This window comes from Trematomus bernacchii, unplaced genomic scaffold (assembly GCF_902827165.1).
Source record: "Trematomus bernacchii unplaced genomic scaffold, fTreBer1.1, whole genome shotgun sequence".
NCBI lineage: Eukaryota > Metazoa > Chordata > Actinopteri > Perciformes > Nototheniidae > Trematomus > Trematomus bernacchii.
Window position 1 is genome coordinate 1,297,508 of NW_022987950.1, and position 6,916 is coordinate 1,304,423.

At 40.0% G+C, this 6,916-nt stretch overlaps 1 long non-coding RNA gene across 1 annotated transcript; it reads left to right on the forward strand.

Annotated features, from left to right (window-relative positions):
• The first annotated feature begins 965 nt into the window (after positions 1–965).
• LOC117470857 lies at positions 966–5,105 on the forward strand. Its single transcript, XR_004554740.1, has 3 exons — positions 966–1,029; positions 4,598–4,665; positions 4,822–5,105. It is a non-coding gene; the product is annotated as an uncharacterized LOC117470857 (long non-coding RNA).
• Positions 5,106–6,916: the final 1,811 nt, after the last annotated feature.

Here is a 6,916-nt window from a genome sequence, read left to right on the forward strand (position 1 = left end):
TACGAGTCATTTGAGTCATATGAGTCAGCATCACCAAGACCGTAGAAATCCTATCGGTGAAACCGAAAAGTTGTTGCATTTCACGAGCATATTATTATTCCATATATTTTGAATATATATATATATAATATCTGCATGTATATTTTCTATTTCGACATGTATATTTTATATTTTATTTTTCTTTCTATTCTTGTATATTTTGTAGTTTTGTTTTATTGTAAAATGCCTTTTATGCTGCTGTAACAACAACAATTTCCCAATTTGGGATCAATAAAGTACTATCTATCTATCTATCTATTAAACTGACGTTATATTAACCTCCGCTACACAGTGTATTTTGCTTTAATAAAAAATGTTGATCACAAAAAAAAGGGTTATTTTGCGATTTGGCAAATCTGAGTCTGCTGTTGACTCGTGCATGAGGACGAGTCTGCTGGATCTCTGGATCTGCTGCTATATACGGCTCCGAGTCCGCACGAGTCTGATCTGCTGTGTGTTGCACAGCGAGTCAGGATTTGCGAATCTGCGAGTCTGCTGTTGACTCGTGCATAATATAGCGCGGGAGCCGGGTGCTGGAGGAGGGGCTATGCTCGTGCACATGACGAGTATGGATCGCTGGATCTGCTATGCTATTTACGGTTAGGAGCCGTCGGCTCCTCTGAGTCCCCACGAGTCTGCAGGAAGTTTCACTGATCCGCGTCCCCTCCCCTGAGCCAAACGATAACTTCTGGCAGGCAGCTATCCTGTATACTTGCTAAAGGGTAGGTAGATGGACTTGGGGTACGTTGTAATGTGATTTTACATGTTATAAAGAGAGTAGCGAGTGACGCAATTTATAGTTTTAATTTGTACGTCACACCAAGTGTGGGACTCAAGGACTCGGGTTAATGGAGAGGGGAGACTCGTTAATAATCCAGGTTAATAATCCGGATGAATCAGGACTCGCCCATCTCTACTACAGAGACCACGCAGGAGGTGAAGAGCACTGCACGTGGCGCGCCCAGAGGAGAGGAATCAGCACTTTCAGAGGTAACGGTAAAAACTATTTATCAACGGATTCAAAACACTCAAGACTTAAAACATTGCAAACGTCAAAGTCCTAGCTATGGTATACATTTTGTTTAACGACCGAAAACAAAGTAATGTTAGCTAACGTTACCATAGCTAGGTAGCAGCTAGTTAGCTACGGTAGCAGCTAGCTACCATGCTTTGAAATTGAGCTGTTCTATGCCGTCATTATGCAGGGTGTTAATCTTTAATTTTTTAATGGTGCTCGAGTGGCTGAGCTGATGTGCAGTGAATGTTTCAGAGTTACTTTTTCGCAATATTATTTAATAAATAGTTTAGCTAGCTAACTAGCATACATTGTCACTAACTCCTAATGTTAGCTCAATCCTTAGTTTTATAATCGATTTTTTTGTGGGCATAATGTTACACACAATGCACATTATCCATATCTTTTAAATCCTATGTTAAGGCTATAATCAGAGGTGGGAGAAGTTCTCTGATCTTGTACTTGAATAAGAGTAGAAGTACTCAGGTCTTATACTTGAAGTGGCAGAGTTCCCGTTAGAATATTTTTTTGCCGGTCAACATGTCCGTTAAAGTTGAAATCTTCCGGACAAAATGAGAAAAGTGCCGGTCAAAGGTCTTCTTATTTATTGAGCTTTTAAACAAATTGATATGATTCGATATCAAACAAACTAATTCTAGTAGATTAACTACATTATTCAAAAGTGTACAGTAACTTATAACACGGGAATAATAAACGGAGCGCTCTCTTTCCCTCTCCTGACAGCCCGTCAGTATCATGCAGCTCGCGGATCCAGTAATGAGTGACCCGACGAGTAGCATGAAGCTGCAGCGTTGGAGACTGCACTCTCAGGACCACACTCCCAGGACCCTAGTTTTTCGTGACACTGCCACCTAGCGAGCAGGAGACCTGAATATGAATGACAACGCAGAGAGTCTGAGTAATGTGAAGTGCTTTTAAAGTTTTATTTGTTTAACATTAATAACAATTCCGGTGTCTTGAAATGAATTGTGATTAGCTAACATTAACTATGATAGTCTTAAGGCAATACAAACAAACATCTGTTAGCTTATGATAGCTTCTAACAGTATTAAAGGCACTAAAAACAATTATTCGTTAGCTATAGCTTTCGGCAAAAGCATTAGTTTCGTTAGCATATTTGATTATTTGTTTAATGAAACTGTAGCGTGATTTTGGCAAGCCCAACTAGGTGTCCTACATTAATTGTTGATTTAATCACTAATTACAGTAAGAGTGTGAGTAATGTGAATCATGTTGTTTGTTTAAAGTTATCAACTATTCTGGTGTATTCAATTGGACAGCAATACAAGCAACACGTGCTAAATGTCATCTGTTAGCCTATGATGACTCGCTGCAAAACCAACTGTTAGCCTTTTTGTTTATTTGTTTAATGAAACCGTATGTTATGGTTATGTTATTTAGCAGAGGCTTTTATCCAAAGTGACTCACAAAAAACATAAAATAACCATAATTAACATTAGAATATCAATACAAATAGTTACATAGTCAGTTACATTACTTATTACATTTTTAACAGGGTAATTAGTCATCTGTAACCTACTACATTTAAAAAAAGTAAACTTCCCAACCCTGATCATTAATTATAGTCAGCTAATTAATTAAACTTCAAAGGATGACAAAAGCATGTCAATATGATCTGTCTGTCCGCTACATTAAATCAGCAGGAGCCTAAATTCTGTCTTCAGTGTAAATGCTTCTTTAATAGTCATTGTATTACTATTTCAATTCATTGTAAATAATCTTAACTGTGCTGACTGCCTGTTTACTGTTTATCAGACAGTCTCATAATTCTGACATGTTTTGCAATATTGCATGAGGTGTTTTAGTCAGTTATTATTATTCTCATGGAGCGTTTTGAAATACAAGGGTATGAAAGCCCTTAACAATATGTGTGTTTTAATTTCAGTAACACTTTATTTTGAGGGTCACTTGTAGATTATCTACAATCTCTCAACAAACTCAGTAGCATGTCAATAGAACATCTGTTAGTTATATTAGGTTAACCATCTACAGATCAGTAGACCATCAGTAACAAGAGCTGTAAGACTCTGGATGGCAATATCTGTTGAGATTATTAATGCATATCAATTGTGCACCAATGCCTTAGCCTTTCCCTATGCAATACTTTAGATTACCTCTTGTTCTTATTGTTTCAAAGGCATGGCCAAAGGTTTGCCTTCTGGACTCTGGAGGCCAGAAGCTTGCTCGAGGGAACCCTTCAGCCAGTGTTCAGAGTGCCAGAATGGATATCTCCCAGGAGAAGGTGGTCAACAGCAGATTGAAGAATCCACAGTGTGGAAATTATGCCCAATAAATGTATTCTGCACTGAAATGCCTCTCGGTCAAATTGCATGTTTATCTTTTGCAGCCTGGTGCATAAACACACTAACAGTTGTTTTTCAGTAATCTAGCACCTCTTCAAAGACACATTTGATTTGATTTATTTTGAACATGTAATACAATAAAAAAATATATATAATAAATGTATGTCTCCATACAATATACATTTACAATTATAAATAGATGATATCATTATTACTACAATATATATATATATTTACGTTGTATGTCAAATTTGATAAGACAAATATAAAAGACTATCTTTTTACATCTGACATACAAAATACATTTGATATTAACAACAAATTGTTGTTGTAAAAAATAAATATAATAATAATAATAAAAACATATTTTCATGCATTACAATGTCTACTTTTGCGGTCATCCAATCCGCTAGGTGGCGATGTTGCAAAACAACTAGGGTCCTGGGAGTGCGGTCCTGAGAGTGCAGCCTCCGACGCTGCAGCTTCATACTATTGGACCCGACAGTAAAACTAAACATATCTATAACTAGTTTAGGTAGTTTGAGAGGTAATTAAAATAGCTACGTGATATTCTAACCTGAAGTGTGTGTTTTGTTCCGCTCACCGCTGCAGATGATCATGCAGAGCTGGGTGTCGACTCGTCAGCAGCAGCTGATCTCTTGCTCCGGTCAGATTAGACTTCACTCGCGTTTATGTCCATATCGATCAGATCTAGCTGGTTCTAGCTAATGATATGACTACCTGCTTATTAAAAGACACCTAAACAATAAGCGTCGCTATGCAACCGGGTGAGGCCGCAAAGTATAGCGCAGCATTATGCATTTGTTTACATGCCCACCGGAACCCCGAGGCATTACCAACAGATCAACGTACAATCAACCCATACAGGACACTCTTTCTCCACATTAAATGTTAGACATTAGAATTGACTATTCTTGTCTGTCACATACTATTCTTGTCTGTCACATAAGTGGCGCAACTGATGCGGTATTGTGCTAAAGGGAAATTATTTTGACCAGACATTTTGACCGGAGAGATTTAGATTTGCCGGTCTTCAGCATATTTTACCGGTCATAGTCCGGTAATTACCGGCTAACGGGAACTCTGAGTGGTATTACTGTCCTTAAAGCTGCTGCTGTGTTATTTAAGTTATTTTTGCTTAACCATGTGCAAACTTGTGTCTCTTTTTTTCCCTCAGCTGTTACTGTAGCTGCAGTACCAGTAATTGCAACCTACCAAGAATAAACAGCAGCCAGAGATCCTCAAGTAAGATTTCTTGCCATATTACAAGTGTTATAAATGCTCAATGTCCTATATGGTATTGCTATGCAAACAGTGAAAGGATATGGAAATCATCAAGAGGTGGCTAAAATATGTTTTTCTGCTGACCCTGTCCAGAGCAGTACTTTGCTTTGCTTCCAGGTGGTTGCTCCTGTCTGCATCTCCAAGCTCGGGGCATACCGGCCATCAGTGGCGGACTGGCCATCGGGACGTTCGGGACGAATCCCGATGGGCCGGTCGGGCCACTCGGCCCACTTCGGTACCGGCAGGGGCGGACTGACCATCTGTAGAATCACCGAACGGCCGGGTCGGTTTGCTGTTTTTAAACGGCATCATTGAAGTTGCGCTGACAGGCGACAGAGGTCCACCGTTTCCCAGTCCGCCCCTGCCGGCCATCATCTACTCTAGGTAATACACTGACTATGGATAAGTACCTTTATAAAACCCCACTTTAAACACCCAAACTATCCCTTTATGATGTGACATTTTCTACACTGTTAACATTAGGAAACACTTAAGAAAGAAAATAAAGCTGCAGGAGCTGATCATTCCTAAAATACAATTGGCCATGTGATCACCAGTAAAAAAACAAAACAATCTGCACTAAATATTTTTTGGATTTATAAATGTTTTGTGACTTTTTCCTGTTGTGTACCTTAAGGGAGTTCTCCCCTGACAGCTGGACAGTACATGATAGCAGAGGACCAGACCATCGTCAGTGGCAGTGTCCTGAATGTTGTCGACGCCCTGATGCTGATGTTTGCAGCATATTACTGCCTCAACATCAGTTATCGCTCAGAACTGGGAGCTACCCTGGAGTTCTTGCAGAGGTAAGACTTGAATTGTAATTATTAAGTAATTCCATCTTAAACCACAGAGTAGAGGATTGTGCACATTTCTGACACACGATAAGTGCTCCTGACAATACAAGATAATCGAGATAAAAAGATTATTGTGGTGCATTCTGTTTCGCATTATGTTCTCGTTTTGTCTTGGGTTGTAAATTCAGCGTACCCCTTTCCTTTGCAGTGGTGTGCTTTGGCTCCTCCCTAAAAGCTCAAACTCACTCTTAGCCAATCGGTGGTATGTTTACTTCAGCTCAATGAAAATGACGGAAAGAGGGCCCTTTGTCGACAACAAAAGAAAACCTGGTATTATTGCAGTGAACAAACACATTAAAACTTATTTCGGTTAACTACGATGCTTTTACACCGCTCACTCTGCTACTGACACGCACCTCATCTGCCCCAGTTACACACAAACCTCTCAAGATGGGACTCGTAGCTACCCACATTCAAATGATCTTCAAGTGACCGCTTGCTCCTGTTTACAGACCTGCTGCGATACTGTCCAGTGTGATAGTGATGCCAAGTGACGACTTTATATAACAAAATCTATTCAAACCAATGCTTTAAATGCACAGATATGATCATAACAGTTAATGAAAAGTACATTTAAGAGTAGCATTGCCCTTTGACTTCAAGCTGTATAACTGTAAACAGGGTGCGTACGGGTGCTGGAAATCCTTGAAAATGCTTGAAATTGTACGAGGTGTTTTCAAGGTTTGAAAAGTGCTTGAATTTTGGGAATGGTGCTTGAATTTGGGATAAAGTGCTTGAAATTGTAAATGCTTTACTTCGCTTTTTAGATTAAAAGAAAATAAAGAAGTCGGAGCGCGCTTAATTGCTTCGCTTTTACATAAAACAGCTCCGCTCCGGCCTTCCCGCGCAATGCGCGTGACCGGCAAGTGTTTTTGTTACGTGTGTGACCTGGGCATTCTGATGAGAGTGATAGATGACAGTATGCCAGGAGGTTGCCGTTTCAACGAGCGTTGGCTAGCAGAAGACAAATACAAGCCATGGCTAAGACGAGGGTCAAGCGAAGCCCAAGAGTAGCCTCCTGCAAAGTGTGCAACGATGCGAGAGTCTGCGCTGACGCAACACACCACACGAAAGGTACGCCATCGTAGAGCATTTTAGATTAGGCTATCGTTGCATGTAAAATACATGACACTTTTCTCTGTGCGCGGCAAAACAAGCTCGCCAAAATGGCTTCACTAGTCTGGCAGTATTTTAAGTGTCCGAAAATGACAGTAAAATAGCGGTATGCAACGTGTGTGTGAAGCAGAAATCCTGCAGCTCCACCCGCTGTGACGGACCGGTGAGCGGAGCAGAACACACATTAAGAGTTAGACCTAACACACTTAGCTATTTTATCTACCTCTGGAACAAGCTAA